Source organism: Bos indicus x Bos taurus, chromosome 2 (assembly GCF_003369695.1).
Source record: "Bos indicus x Bos taurus breed Angus x Brahman F1 hybrid chromosome 2, Bos_hybrid_MaternalHap_v2.0, whole genome shotgun sequence".
NCBI classification, from domain to species: domain Eukaryota; kingdom Metazoa; phylum Chordata; class Mammalia; order Artiodactyla; family Bovidae; genus Bos; species Bos indicus x Bos taurus.
Genome location: NC_040077.1, coordinates 6,892,462 through 6,908,603, shown reverse-complemented (window position 1 = coordinate 6,908,603; position 16,142 = coordinate 6,892,462).

Below are 16,142 nucleotides of genomic sequence, written 5' to 3'. Positions count from 1 at the left end.
TCATCCAAATTTTTCCTCATCCAGACTCTTTCACATGTAAGATTGACTTCAACAAAACTGTTGGTTCAGACAATATTTTGTGCATAAAGCCAGTCTGGCCTACACTTGCCTAATCTATAGTATCTTCCTGTTTTTCCAAATTCAGATTATTCTCTTCAATTGCTGGGTTTCTGTGAATACTAGACCAAGCTAGGCAGTCAGGTTGTAATGAATGTATGTGTGTGTTCAACAAAAGATATGTATGAGAACAGTCATAGCAGAATGTATTCCTAATAGCCAGAAGCTAGTAGTCACCCAAATGTGTATCAACTAAAGAATGGATAAACAAATTTATGGTTATAATCATACAGCAATGAGAATCAATCATCTATAATTATTCACAGTTGAGTGAAAATCTTACAGACATAATGTTGAGTGAAAGAAGTCAATATTATGTTGTTAGTACATAACTATATTTCTATTTATATAAAGTTCAAACTCAGGAAAAAGTAATTTATAGGGTTCTAAATCAAAGTAATGGTGAACTTGAGTGGGGAGGAGAAAAGACATGAATAGGATGTTGGTACAAAGAGGCTTTCTGGGTTGTTAGCTGGTTTTGTTTACTTAGCTGGCTCCTGAACACATGGGTCTGTTCACTCTAAGAAAGCTTATGTGTATTGTGCATAAAAGATATAACACTTTTTTACACTTCAATAAAAAGTTCATTTAAAAAAAATTCTTCCATGTGCAACCTTGGAGGATAACAACATGAAAAGGGACTAAAGGAGATGAGAGTAAAGGACAGGGAAAGGTTCTATCAGGAAAGCTAGAAAAGGAATAGATGGAAGAAATATATCAGAAAGTGAATGCCAGGCTTCTTAAGGGGGGAGTCTAAACCAAGGGTAAAACCTAAACCGAGGATTTCCCTGATGGTCCAGTGGTTAAGAATCCGCTTGCCAATGAGGGGACAAGAGTTCCGATCCCTGGTCCCTGAAGATCCCACATGCCTCAGAGCAACTAAGCCCGTGCACACAACTCCTGAGCATACGCAGTCTAGAGCCTGCACGCCATAACTGCTGAATCCGCAAGCCCTAGAGCCTGTGCTCTGCAACAAGAGAAGCTACTGCCGTGAGAAGCCCATGCACCGCAGCTAGTGAGCAGCCCCTGCTCGCCACAGCCCGAGAAAGCCCGCACACAGCAATGAAGGCCCAGCACAAAGTAAAATAAACAAATAAATAATTAAAAAAAAAAAACCACCTAAACCAAATGGCTGGAAAACACTGAAAATCATGCCCCACCACCAAACCCTCAAACCAGTTTCTCCCTTAATAAGAAAACATGTCAAAAGTCAAACGCAACTAAGAAAAATAAATGGCATTGTCTTCCCTAATGATTTTTTTTTTAATTGTGAGCTGCCTAGTTCATACCATGCAGTCTCCCTAGAAATCAGTTGTGCTTTTGATTTAGATGAAATAAAGTACAAAAAAAGGAGACCAATAAAAGAGGAATCAATTTTTAACCAAGTATGAGTTACTGTAAGCATTGTTTTGTTCAATTGCTAAGTCATGTCTGACTCTCTGCAACCCCATGGACTGCAGCACGTCAGGCTTCCCTGTCCTTCACTATCTCCCAGAGTTTGTTCAAACTCACATCCACTGGTCGGTGATGCCATCCAATCATCTCCTCCTCAGTTGCCCCTTTCTCCTCCTGCCCTCAGCCTTTCCCAGCATCAGGGTTTCTTCACAACAAGTATAATACCATAATTTTTTCAACTTGAAAAATCAAAAATATCTATACACCTAAAAACTAAAACTGGAAGTAAGAAACTTTTAAAGAGATTTGAGGAAATATCTGCAGCTTATTTGAAAGGCAAAGAGTTAATATACCTGATTTGCTAAGAATACTCACAAATTGATAATCACGTCTTAATAGAAAAACAGACAAAGTACATAATTAGGCATGTCATAAAAGAATACAAGTAAATGAAAAATGAATCATTTTCAATGCATGTCAAAACAATTATAGCATTTTGCAATTATAAAATTGGCAGGGGCTTTCATAAATGTTAATCATCAGTGTTGGTATAATACAGAGATATGGTGGAGATACAAGTGTTAAAACCATCTTGGAGGAGAGCAAATCAAACTAAATCAAAACTCTGTATACTGCATACACAAAGTTCAAGTTTGACCCTCAGCAATCTTCAAAGAGAATCGGGAAGAGGTGGTTGTGTATGGACAGTGATGGCAGCGACTCTGGGATCCAGAAGCTTCTGGGCTGCTGCTGGATATAACATCAGTGAGGAAGAACATGGCTGGGCTCTCAGGACTTCGGAAACAGCAGGAGCTGGCCCATAAGGAGACTAAAACCAGAGGAAAAATATTCATGACAAATCATCTCAAAAGGCCCAGCTGCAACATGATGAAAACTTCTCTCATATATAGTCTCCATATTGAATATAGTCTCCAATGTTATTTTGACCGAAATATGTCTCATCAATCTGAATCATAACAGTCAGACTCTCAAGGAAATCTATGTCCAAATTTGGCAAAACACGAGTTGTGTTCCCTTCACACCATTTTGCTGAAGAATAAAGCTGATGTGGGACCTTTTTTTTTTCCTATTTACAACAAAGAGAATATAATCAGTGTGTTAAAATGTTTTAAACAAAAAGGATACTTTTAATTATGAAAAATTAAAAAATTAACTGTTTTAAAACACAACTAAAGCAAACCACAACAACAAAACCAAACAAGCAATTGTGTATGTTCCAAGTTGGGCACTGAGTTTTGGGGATATTTATGTTGTTGTGTTTTGTTTTTTTCTATTCTGTTTTATTTCTAGACCAACCCCTGAGTTAAGCTACACAAGTATGATGGTTACCATGGTTCTGTAGTTAAAGTGCCTGGGTCCAGTTCCCAGCTCTTCTGCTAATACACTGCACAAATTTGGGTAATTTAGGGCTCTCTGGTGGCTCAGACAGTAAAGAATCTGCCTGCAATATGGGAGACCCGGGTTTGATCCCTGGTTTGCAAAGATCCCCTGGAGAAGGAAATGCAACCCACTCCAGTATTCTTGCCTGGAGAATCCCATGGACAGAGGAGTCTGGCGGGTTACAGTCCATGGGGTTACAAAGAATGCACAGGACATGACTGTGCATCAGTTTCCTCCTCTGTAAAGTCAGAAAAATAATAGTAACATTTCTGCAGTGTTTTGTGAAAATTAAATATCACTGAATAAACACTAAGGATAATTACTGATGTAGTAAAATTCTATGTAGATATTGTCTGTCTTTATGATTTATATCTCTTAGCTGTTTCTGTTATTACAGATAAAAAGCATAGAGCATGCATGATTCGTTGGTGATAACATTTCAAAGAACTCAAACCAGAGAGGCATATGTAAGTAACAAGTAGAGGGTGGGGCGAATTGAGACAGTAGCACTGATGTATACACACTGCCTCTCCCTGGCACAGCATCACACAATTGGGAGGAAACTCTTCTCCTGGCTTTTTCTTAGGAAGGGAAAGAGAAGACTGAACCATACATCTAACATTCCAACTTCTCAGAGAGACTTTCCCAAGGGATTCGCTGCGATCTCACTGTCTTGGAGGGTTGCTGGAACCCAGTTACTCTAGCGGGACCACTGAGAACAAAATAGCTGGGCACCACAGAGATGCTCCAGGGGACACTCAGTATGGCACACAGAGGCTGATACAGCTCAGCAGCCTCTCTCTCAGTGGAGAAAGAGAAGAGCGGAGCGTGTGACCAATTTTCCAGCTTTGTGAGAGCTTCCCAAGGCGCTGGCTTCTGTACAACCCAACTCAGAGCTCTGACAGGACCCAACATACCACTGATGACACTCTAATAGAAGAAAACCATAAGCCAGTATTCCTGATGAATATAGATGCACAACTTCTCCACAAAATATTAGCATACTAAATTTCATAGCACATGAAAAGAATCATTCACCATCATTAAGTAGAATTTATGTCAGGAATGCAAAGATGGTTCAACACATAAAAATCAATTCATATGATACACCATAGTAACAGAACAAAGGGTAAGATGCATAAAAAGCATCTGACAAAACTCAATGCCATTTTAATATAAAAATACTTCATAACGAGGAATAGAAGGAGAGTACTTCTACATAAAAAAGGCCAAATACAACAAGCCCACACTAACACCATACTCAGTGGTGGAATACTGAGAGATTTTTCTCTACGGTCAGGAAAAAACAAGCATGTCTACTCTTACTCAGTTGCAGTCAACATAACATTGGAAGTCCTAGCCAGAAAAATTAGGAAAGACAAAGAAACAAAAGACATCCAAATTGGAAAGAAAGATTAAAACTGTTTCTGAATACAAATGATAAGACATTAAAGATTCCATTTAAAAAACCATTAGAACTAATAAATCAATTTAACAAAGAAGCAAGATAGAAAATGGACATACAAAAATCATCAGCATTTCTCTATATTAACAACAAATAATCTGAAAAGGAAATCAGGAAAATAAACCCATTTGCCATAGCATTCAAAAGAATAAAATACTTAGAAATAAACCAAGAAAGCAAAAAACTTGTACAATGAAAAAAATTAAAACTTTGCAAGAATAAATCAAGAGGGTACAAATAAATGGAAACATATCTGTGTTCATAGATTGGAAGGCTTAATACTGCTTAAATGTCCATATTACTCAAAAAGATCTATAGATAAAATGTAATCTCTTTCAAAAGCTCAATGATCTGCAGAAATAGAAAAAATAACCTTAAAATTCATGAGGAGGCACAGTCGTGTCCAACTCTTTGCGACTCCATGGACTATACAGTCCATGGCATTCTCCAAGCCAGAATACTGGAGTGGGTAGCCTTTCCCTTCTCCAGGGGATCTTCCCAACCCAGGAATCGAACTCAGGATTCCCACATTGCAGGCAGATTCTTTACCAGCTGAGACACAAGGGAAGCCCAAGAATACTGGAGAGGGTAGCCTATCCCTTCTCCAGCAGACCTTCCCGACCCAGGAATTGAACTGGGGTCTCCTGCATTGCAGGTGGATTCTTTACCAACTGAGCTATCAGGGGAGCCCTGAGCAGCCACAAAGGACCCCAATAACTAAAACAGTCTTGACAAAGAATGAAACTGGAATGCTCACACTTCCAAAAGGATGGTGGTGATGGTTTAGTGGCAAGGTCATGTCCGACCCTTGTGACCCCATGGACTGTAGCCCACCAGGCTCCTCTGTCCAGGCAAGGAGGATTTTCTCCACCAGGATTTTCCAGGCAAGAATACTTCAGTTCAGTTCAGTTGCTCAGTCATGTCCAATTCTTTGCAACCCCATGAAATGTAGCATGCCAGGCCTCCCTGTCCATCACCAACTCCCGGAGTTCACCCAGACTCACGTCCAACGAGTCAGTGATGCCATCCAGCCATCTCATCCTCTGTCATCCCCTTCTCCTCCTGCCCCCAATCCCTCCCAGCATCAGAGTCTTTTCCAATGAGTCAACTCTTCGCATGAGGTGGCCAAAGTATTGGAGTTTCAGCTTTAGCATCATTCCTTCCAAAGAAATCCCAGGGCTGATCTCCTTCAGAAGGGACTGGTTGGATCTCCTTGCAGTCCAAGAGACTCTTAAGAGTCTTCTCAAACACCACAGTTCAAAAGCATCAATTCTTTGGCGCTCAGCTTTCTTCACAGTCCAACTCTCACATCCATATATGACCACTGGAAAAACCATAGCCTTGACTAGACAGACCTTTGTTGGCAAAGTAATGTCTCTACTTTTCAATATGCTATCTAGGTTGGTCATAACTTTTCTTCCAAGGAGTAAGCGTCTTTTAATTTCATGGCTGCAGTCACCATCTGCAGTGATTTTGGAGCCCCCCAAAAAAAAGTCTGACACTGTTTCCACTGTTTCCTCATCTATTTCCCATGAAGTTTTGGGACTAGATGCCATGATCTTCGTTTTCTGAATGTTGAGCTTTAAGCCAACTTTTTCACTCTCCACTTTCACTTTCATCAAGAGGCTTTTGAGTTCCTCTTCACTTTCTGCCATAAGGGTGGTGTCATCTGCATATCTGAGGTTATTGATATTTCTCCCGGCACTCTTGATTCCAGCTTGTGCTTCTTCCAGCCCAGCGTTTCTCATGATGTACTCTGCATAGAAGTTAAATAAGCAGGGTGACAATATACAGCCTTGATGTTCTCTTTTTCCTATTTGGAACCACTCTGTTGTTCCATGTCCAGTTCTAACTGTTGCTTCCTGACCCGCATATAGGTTTCTCAAGAGGCAGGTCAGGTGGTCTGGTATTCCCATCTCTTTCAGAATTTTCCACAGTTTATTGTAATCCACACAGTCAAAGGCTTTGGCATAGTCAATAAAGCAGAAATAGATGTTTTTCTGGAACTCTCTTGCTTTTTTGATGATCCAGCAGATGTTGGCAATTTGATCTCTGGTTCCTCTGTCTTTTCTAAAACCAGCTTGAACATCAGGAAGTTCACGGTTCACATATTGCTGAAGCCTGGCTTGGAGAATTTTGAGCATTACTTTACTAGCATGTGAGATGAGTGCAATTGTGCAGTAGTTTGAGCATTCTTTGGCATTGCCTTTCTTTGGGATTGGAATGAAAACTGACCTTTTCCAGTCCTGTGGCCACTGCTGAGTTTTCCAAATGTGCTGGCATATTGAGTGCAGCACTTTCACAGCATCATCTTTCAGGATTTGAAATAGCTCAACTGGAATTCCATCACTTCCACTAGCTTTGTTCATAGTGATGCTTCCTAAGGCCCACTTGACTTCACATTCCAGGATATCTGGCTCTAGGTGAGTGATCAGACCATCGTGATTATCTGGGTCGTGAAGATCTTTTTTGTACAGTTCTTCTGTGTATTCTTGCCACCTCTTCTTAATATCTTCTGCTTCCTTTAGGTCCATACTTGGTGTTAACTAATTTAGGATGAACTCTTGCCTGTTCAGTGCAGGGATGCATACTGTCAGTGTTTTATGGCATGACTTCTTTCTGAGCTGCTCTTGCCAATCAGTGCCTCTTTTAATTGGCTTATCTAGGTTTTACTCATCTTATTGACCCAGTGGTCATCCAGTGTCTTTAAGACAGTTTTATAGATCTCTTTTCTAAAATATTATGGGCTGTTCTCATAACATGACTTTCAGAGGGTATCTTATTTCCAGGTTCTCAGAGTTACATGTTAACTCTCAAGTGCAGTCAATACATAATATAACACATTAATATAAGTAATGTATAATGGGAAATTAATGAATCAATTAACTAGTCAATAATCTGTGGAGAGAAAATTCAAGCCGTAAAACTATACTCAGACATACACAACGTGAACAGAAGCATAGTCATAACATTTTGCCTCTTCTATCCATGGGTATTTGCTTCCACAAATTGGACTTCAAATTATATATTGTTTTATCTTTAAAACCAAATAGCTTGCCACTTAGACGAGAAGATCCATTAACACCCATTGTATGTTACTGATATTAATGTTCCATAGAATTTGCATTTTCTTTCTTCAGTTTTCTACAATGTTTAATGATGCCCTGTTTTCTTCCACATCAAATATAATCATCAAAAATAAATAAATAAAATAAAAATATATATATAATCATCAACTTTCTTCACCACATATCCTCATTACTCTCTGAAATACAACACAGCTCTTGAAGAGGTTCATTGAGGTACATTGTCTTGCCCACAAATAAATAGCTAGTAATCCATAGATCCAGGATTCAAACACAGCTTTAGCCAACATCCAAACCTTCTTCTTTTCACTGTATTTAATATTCCTCACAAACAACATGCCCTACAATGGTCCTACTTCACTGTGTTCACTCTTAATTAAAAACTCAGTTGTTCAGATTTCACCTGCTTTTTATGGTCCAACTCAAACTTTGCTGCCTTCTGTTCAAAGATACATATTTTTTGTGTGTGAGAAACATCATAAGGTAATGCTGGAAAATGTTAAATTGCAATATAATATTAACTTTAAAATATGCTATCAAACATAAAACACAAAGTGGAAAATATGATAACTCAGTGGAACAAGTTGAACTTGATGAGGGGAAGAGACAACGGATACAGGAAGGGGGTTGCCAAGAGGAATCTTATTAGATCATTCTGGAGATTCTAGGAAAATGGGACACTGATGTCTCAATTTCCAACAGCTTCCAGGGGAAGTAGATGGAGCATACTGGCCAATCCAAGTCCTCCAATCTTATACTCATGGAGTCAGAGCACCAAATGGAGATACCAGAATAGACCAGCCAAGAAATAAATGACTAATATGAGAGCTTGCCTTATTTTGATGGGTTGATGAAAGGGCTGATAATAGGAATGCAGATCCATTCTCTGAATGGATCAGGAAAATGTCACCACTCAGGGAGAGTCGTGCAAAGAAAGAAGCAGCATATGAATGCTATAGCCAAAGCATATAGCTAAGTGCTACATGAGGCTAAGGAACCACTTAGAAAGGAAATCAAACCTGTCCACATGTGGGCTTGGAGAAGGCACTGGCGACCCACTCCAGTACTCGTGCCTGGAGAATCCCATGGGAGGAGCCTGGTAGGGTGCAGTCCATGGGGTCACTAAGAGTCGGACGGGACTGAGTGACTTCACTTTCACTTTTCACTTTGATGCATTGGAGAAGGAAATGGCAACCCACTCCAGTGTCCTTGCCTGGAGAATCCCAGGGACGGGGGAGCCTAGTGGGCTGCCGTCTATGGGGTCGCACAGAGTCGGACACGACTGAAGTGACTTAGCAGCAGCAGCACATGTGGGCTTTAGTCAGGTACAGACATGCGATAGACTGCAGTGTGGAGATGTGGTAAAAAGTAACCAAAACCAATTAACAGGCCAATAGAGAACAAGGCTACTCTTAGAGAAAAATCAGCACAAATGGGAAATAATTTTGGTACAAGGAACCAGATCTAACAAAATACCTTCTTGGTGAGAGAGACTGATAGTTGAAGATAAAGCCTAAAGCAATGTTTGAATGCATTATATCCAGCCTTCTGGACTAGAGAGGGCTGTCTGCGGTCCTTGAGAAAGAGAAAACTATGATGCAAACCTAACCAAAGAAAGAAGCAATTCATCAGGTCAGTTCTTCTGAGGAGTAATCACTTCTCCACTTCCAAACAAAACAAAAAAGCACAACTGATATAGAGGAAACGTTACTCTGCTGGTTGGATAAGAAGATCACGCTTAATCCAAGACATGTAGAATAGTGGCATGGCCCAAGCAAAGGTAATAGAGAAGCAAGATTTGTACGCCATCAAGAGACTCTCCCAATTAAAAATAAATAAAATTTTTAAGAAGAGACCTAGGCAGATTGTGGCTCCCATGCAAATGGGCCAAGAACTGCTGACAGAATCACGGATGGTGGAAGAAGCATCAGCATGAAGAGCAGAGTGACGGACAACAGCCCATAGAGATGGCAGGTACAAAAGCGGAGGTGCAGGACCATGGGATGAATTAAAAAGGTAAGAAATGAACCTTCTTTGAGAAACCCCAGAGAGCCAAATAGAAGAGAAAAACTATTTGGCAGCTGGTGGCTGTTTACCTAACAGTAATTTAGTGTCTACAAACCAGTGGGCACATATGCATGTTAACAGGGTTAGTTAATAGGAGCTATGTACCCCATCCTCTCTCCCCAAAAGAAGCTCCATGATTAAATAGCATGATGAAACAAGCACCTATAGCCCCTCTTTGAGATTTACAGTACATATTAGAGTCAGAAAATTCCACAGTAGAGAAACCTGAAATAATCAAATTTATTTGCCTATAGGATGTTTTTTCTGCAACATATTTATTGGCACACTGAGGATTACAGGACATACAGTTAAAGAATCCTAGTGTGAAATTTTTAAGTTTCTAAAATGTAAGTAACCCGGTGCATTGAACAATGATAGGTTCTGAAAATATATTTGATGAATACTCAAAGCCTTTAAAATCAATACATATTCTAATTTCTCTAGGAGTAAAATTAATTGTTATAATTCCCTTGGAAATACTTTACTACCAAAATAGTTTAAGCTGCACCTTAAAAATGTTGGTTGTTTGCTAATTCTTACCATTAGCTCCAAAATATCAGAGACAGAATGTATGTATTCAGTTTACAAAATGTCACAGCTTCTATCCTAATAGCATTTTAAGTTTCATTTTTATCAAAGTCAAAAATTAGTAGTTTTCATTATCAAGAAATAGCTGTTTGTGCCATAATTTATGTTGGTACAACAAAGTCTGACATTTCAGAGAAGTTTCCTTTTATCTACGGCTATTTCCATGTTTTAAAAAATTGGAGAAGAAACAGATGTTGAATGGTGAAACATATTTTAAACTATTTCAAAAATATTTGGCAGCAAGTGCTGGAGCATTAGTGGAAGAACAGTTCTGTATAAATGGCAAGTTTATTTTGCATGTACTTTTCTTGAAAGAAAAATAATTTGAAGAGAGACAAACGAGAATTATTGATGTGTATTATATAAACATTTATTAATATTGAAAACAGGTTTTAGTGAAAATAATGTTTCATGATTTTGAGTCTCTATAAAACTCCATATATATATACTCATACATGTAATATATTTTAAAACTTTCAAGTTCCCTCTGCTTACTATAACTTGTGACTTGAAAAAAAAATTATCCCTGATTATTTTACCCTTCCTTCCTATCTTTTAATTTCTACTATAGCTTTTAAACTAATCCTTGCTCAAGAAAACAGACTGATCCAATATTGCCCTACATTAATCTCTGAAAGATTCCTGTGGTTAAGTAACAACTCAAGTTTCTGGGCACATCTGGTGATTTCTTATAAAATGTTCATTTCACTCTTGGTCAGCAAGCTATGTTTCTACATCATTTCATAGCTTTAAAATATCTTAATCTATCTTTAAGTCTATTCTGGTGGATAGATTAGAAGATGATTCCACTGAAAAGAAGGTTGTCATAATATTTCAAGAAATGTGGAGCAATAAAGCATCAGTTGGATTAACTCAAATTTTTTTAATGATTTTTTTTTAACCATTTGTCCCAGGGATACCCAACTCTGTAGTTTTCTTTGGCATACCAAGAACAATTTTATCAAAACAAACTTTCAGGAAATGAAGTTAGCAATGTATAGAATCAGTTCAGTCACTCAGTCATGTCCGACTCTTTGCAACCCCATGGACCACAGCACTCCAGGCCTCCCTGTCCATCACCAACTCCCAGAGTTTACTCAAACTCATGTCCATAGAGTCAGTGACGCCATCCAACCATCTCACCCTCTGTCGTCCCCTTCTCCTCCTGCCTTCAATCTTTCCCATCATCAGGGTCTTTTCAAATGAGTCAGTTCTTCGCATCAGGTGGCCAAAGGACTGGAGTTTCAGCTTCAGCACCAGCCCTCCCAATGAATATTCAGGACTGATTTCCTTTAGGATGGACTGGTTAGATCTCCTTGCAGTCCAAGGGACTCTCAAGAGTCTTCTCCAACACCACAGTTCAAAAGCATCAATTCTTGGGTGCTTAGCTTTCTTTCTTTATATAGGATAAGCATATATTATTTCAGATTATTTTTCCTTTGGCTAAAATTCTCTAAGATGGCTGCTGGATTTGATATTGCTTTATCACTAATTGCAATCATTTACCAAAGTAGTCAAAACTCAGAGATTGTCTACATATGATATTAAAATAAGATGGCGATTTTAAAGTTCAATTAATGAATCTGTCATTCATGAAAAGCTTAAGTTCTTTTCCAGTTGTCCTTGAAGTTTAAGGTTATGTATGATAAGGCCAAACTCCAACAACTGCCTAATTTATGAACAACCAGTAGACCATTATAGTTTCTCATGGTAATTTAAGATCCAACGTTTTTTAGTCAAAAACAATCCAAAACTCATTAGATAATTTTAACAAACTTGAAGTACAAATAACTCATTTTTGTCATTTTATTCCAGCATTCCAAATTTAGGTTTAGAAGTAGTCCTTTTATCTGTGATCCCCAATTGAATACTCATGCTTAATTATTTAATTAAAAATGAAACAATTAAAAAAACCAAAGACATCACTCAGTCACTAGCTGTCAGCTAGATTCAGGCCAGTGTAGCTACCTGTCTGTCATCATATACATAAGTATGGTTGTATAAAGAGAGGAAAGAATAGTGTGGCTTCTAGTCTGCAGTCAAAACACATCTTCCAATGAAAATATATACTATAGGAAAAGGATGAATAATCTTCAAGATACTTGAGGTGCTAGGGAACAGGACCACATAGCAGAAGCAGCTCCCACTTATATAGAGAGAGCCTTCACTGTGTACAGAGTTCATTTCCTAGAGTTTGGGACATATTAACTCATATAATTCACAAAACAAATCTATAAAACTGGTACATGATTACCCCATTTTTTCGGTTTGTTTCTGTCCATGCTGTGTGGCATGCAGGATCGTACTTCCCTGAAGTCAAAGTCAAAGTCAGTCGTGTCCAACTCAGCGTCCCCGTGGACTATACATTCCCTGGAATTCTCCTGGCCAGAATACTGCAGTGGATAGTCTGTTCCCTTCTCCAGGGTTTCTTCCCAACCCAGGGATCAAACCCAGGTCTCCCACATTGCAGGTGGATTCTTCATCAGCTGAGCCACAGGGAAGCCCTTTACTTCCCTGACCAGGGATCAAACCTGAGCCCCCTGAGATCATGGAGTCATAACCATTGGACCACCAGGGAAGTTCCAACATTACCCCATTTTACAGTGAGGACTGAAGCACGGAGAGATTAACTAAAGTGCTGAGATCACGTAGTTGGTAAAAGGAGGAGCCGTGATTAAAGTCCAAACAACTTGACCTAATAACCCGTGCTCTTAACCAAGTAGTAAACCTAAAATGAGTCAGGCTATTCTGCAATTCTAGAGACTGATATTTTAGTCAACTACCTCCAATTTTTTTGTCCAAACAATTTAGAGTCACTTTGTCTAGAATCTTCAATACAGTGACTAAACCAGTTACTGATACGATTTCCTTCAACCTTCTTTCCTCCTCTACTTGACAACTGATCTTAGATCACTCCTATTTTCTCAACTTTTTATCCTTCATTGAAAGAATAAATATCCTTCTTTCTCTCCAAGACTAACTAAAGGTTCCACTTTAGCACTTAATTCTATCCCCTATAACACCCTTTAAAAGACCATGACTCATAACTCTCCTTACAGAGTAGCACAGCATTTCTTCCTTTAGTTGAGACTATAACATATTCACATCTCTACTGCCTTTGATAAAATAAATCTTCCCTCAAGGCCTCTAGAACTTTTATCCCATCTTCACTCTTTTACTTCATGCAAGTTTTATTTCAACTAAGGAAAGGTGGCTAAAGCAGGGTCTTTTAGCCATAGACCAAAAAGAAACCACAATATAAATTGTTCAACTGTTTTGATATAAAGGGATCAAAGACTTGGAGCCAAAAATCTACCCTGATTAATAGTGTGAATTCTAGGCATCAGTCATTTGCAAAATATGGACATGGACAAGGATACCACTGCATTATGTTCTTGGGAGGATTACATATGACCAAAGATGAGAAAATCCCACATACTCATCTTGGAGTACAGTAAATAATTAGGAAATATTTCCTGAGTAAGAATTATAAGTAATAATTAAGTTAGCAAATTATTTTATATTAATAAGCAGGGAATGAGATCAGATTGGATGAAAAGGAATATATGTAAGGGAAAGAGCAAAGAAGCAGAGATCAAAATGGAGAGATAATGACAATCTTGTGTAAGATTGTGTAACTTATCCTTTGGAATTCATTGATTCAGCAAATATTTAGAGAGCACCCACTACATTCCAGGCAGGGTTCTTAGCACCTGGGATTCATTAGCAAACTAAGCAGAGAGAGTCTCTCTACATCTGATTCTGTCTATTCCAAAAAATTAATTCTTATAAAGATAAGGAAATAAGTTATTTCCTTTTTGAAAGTCTTCAGCAGGTCTTTATTGCCTGCTTAGTAAATTCCAACCCCCACTTTGGCCACCTCATGCAAAGAGTTGACTCATTGGAAAAGACTCTGATGCTGGGAGGGATTGGGGGCAGGAGGAAAAGGGGACAACAGAGGATGAGATGGCTGGATGGCATCACCGACTTGATGGACATGAGTCTGGGTGAACTCCGGGAGTTGGTGATGGACAGGGAGGCCTGGCGTGCTGCGATTCATGGGGTCGCAAAGAGTTGGACATGACTGAGCAACTGAACTGAACTGAACTGAACTGTAGCCTGTCTTTCAGTGTCTTTTAAAGTTTTTTAAACTCTTAATCTATTTCTTCAGTCTATTTCTTACTATTTCAGCTTTCCTCCAACATGCACTCCCAGGAGGCAAAAAAAAAAAAAAAAAGATTTTAAAGGGATTCTAGAGCTCTCCTAGAGTTCTGGTATTGAATCATATTTGAGTAGAACTGGGACATCTGAGAGCCTTATGCAGGGGTTGGGGTAGTAGATGATGGGGTTGCAAAAGAAAACTGTACTAGAGCCAGATTATAAAGGATATTATATGCCACACTAAGAAGGCTGAGTTTGTTCTTAAAGGCAGTTGAACACTGTTGTAACAAAGGAATGACATGATCGGATCTGTGTTTTCCAAAGGTAATTCTGGAGGCAGTGGTAGAGAAAATTTGAAGAGGAGATGTCTAGTGGCATGGAAGGCAGTTAAGAGAATATTACAATAATGAAGAGAACCAAATAATACAGTGGAGCTGAGGGAGTGAAGGATCTAATTCTTAAGAAACATTTCAGAGTTATTATCAATAAGGTCAAGGATAAATTAGCAGAATGTTTTAATGCTATGTGACTCTGGAGTCAGACTGCCCATGTCCAAACCTTGCCTTTCCAGACTTCCTAAATATATGACATATCAAGATAACATACCTCCCTGAGATTCATTTTCCTCAACTGTAAGGTGGAGATAACCAAAGACCTATCTTCACAGACGCTGTGAGAATTAAAGTCAATAGTTCACATCAAGTTCTTGGCACCATAGCCTACTTATTCACCACAACCTGCTTATTAAGGGCTCTATAAGTTATATCCCTAGAATGTAGCAAGGCATCATAAGACTCTAGATCCCTCTCTCAGCTTTCTGTTCTCAAATTTGTTAACATTTCCTTATATTTCATACATAATACATTTTGCTTCCCTGGTAGCTCAGCTGGTAAAGAATGCCCCTGCAATGCAGGAGACCCTGGTTCACGTCCTGGTCAGGAAGATCCACTGGAGAAGGGATAGGCTACCCACTCTGGTATTCTTGGGCTTCCCTGGTGGCTCAGCTGTTAAAGAATCTGCCTGCAATGTGGGAAACCTAGGTTTGATCCCTGGGCTGGGAAGATCCCCTTGAGAGGGGAACTGGCTACCCACTCCAGTATTCTGGCCTGGAGAATTCCATGGACTCTGTAGTCAACAGGGTCGCAAAGAGTCAGACACAATTGAGCTTTCACTTTTTAACTCTTTCACTTTTATCTCTATTGGATCATACTTCATGCCATCTCTTTCACTCTGGTTTCCATCTACCAAAATTCAACTTAACACCAGAGTCTGTGGTTTAGTCATCCTTGAATTCCTAGCATTTAGGTTAATTTAGGCTGGAATAAAATTGTTCAAAGTTCTCTGTAAACCTCTCCAAACATGATCTTTCCAGCCCCTGAACTTTCACAGGACTTTATGTCATCCTTGACCCTACACAGTCTTGCATTTGAGGACTTGATGTATGTAACTAATCTCCCCTCATTGCTCCATGAGTCATTTCTTGACTCCAACTTTTCTGGGGCTCTACAGATGAGCAGATTGGTGTCTCTGAAAAATAAATCCAATGTATAACAATTTGATTATTTTTTTCATTCACTCAATTATATGACAAATAATTCCAAGGAAAGCCACCAACTAGACTCCTCATTGCCATCAACTGACCATCTTTGTAGTCAATACTTACATGTACTGTTTCATCATCTTGAAACCTGTTTCTGGGGAAGTACTGGTAAGTGTTCATTAAGTAATCTTGAGTTCACAAGACTTGATCTTCCGTTGATTGCCCTTGGGTATTTTATGATTCTCACAAAATCTTTCCAAAAAGTAAAACTCAAACCTTCTCAATTAAGATAATTTTAACTTTAACTGTGCTATAATTTAAC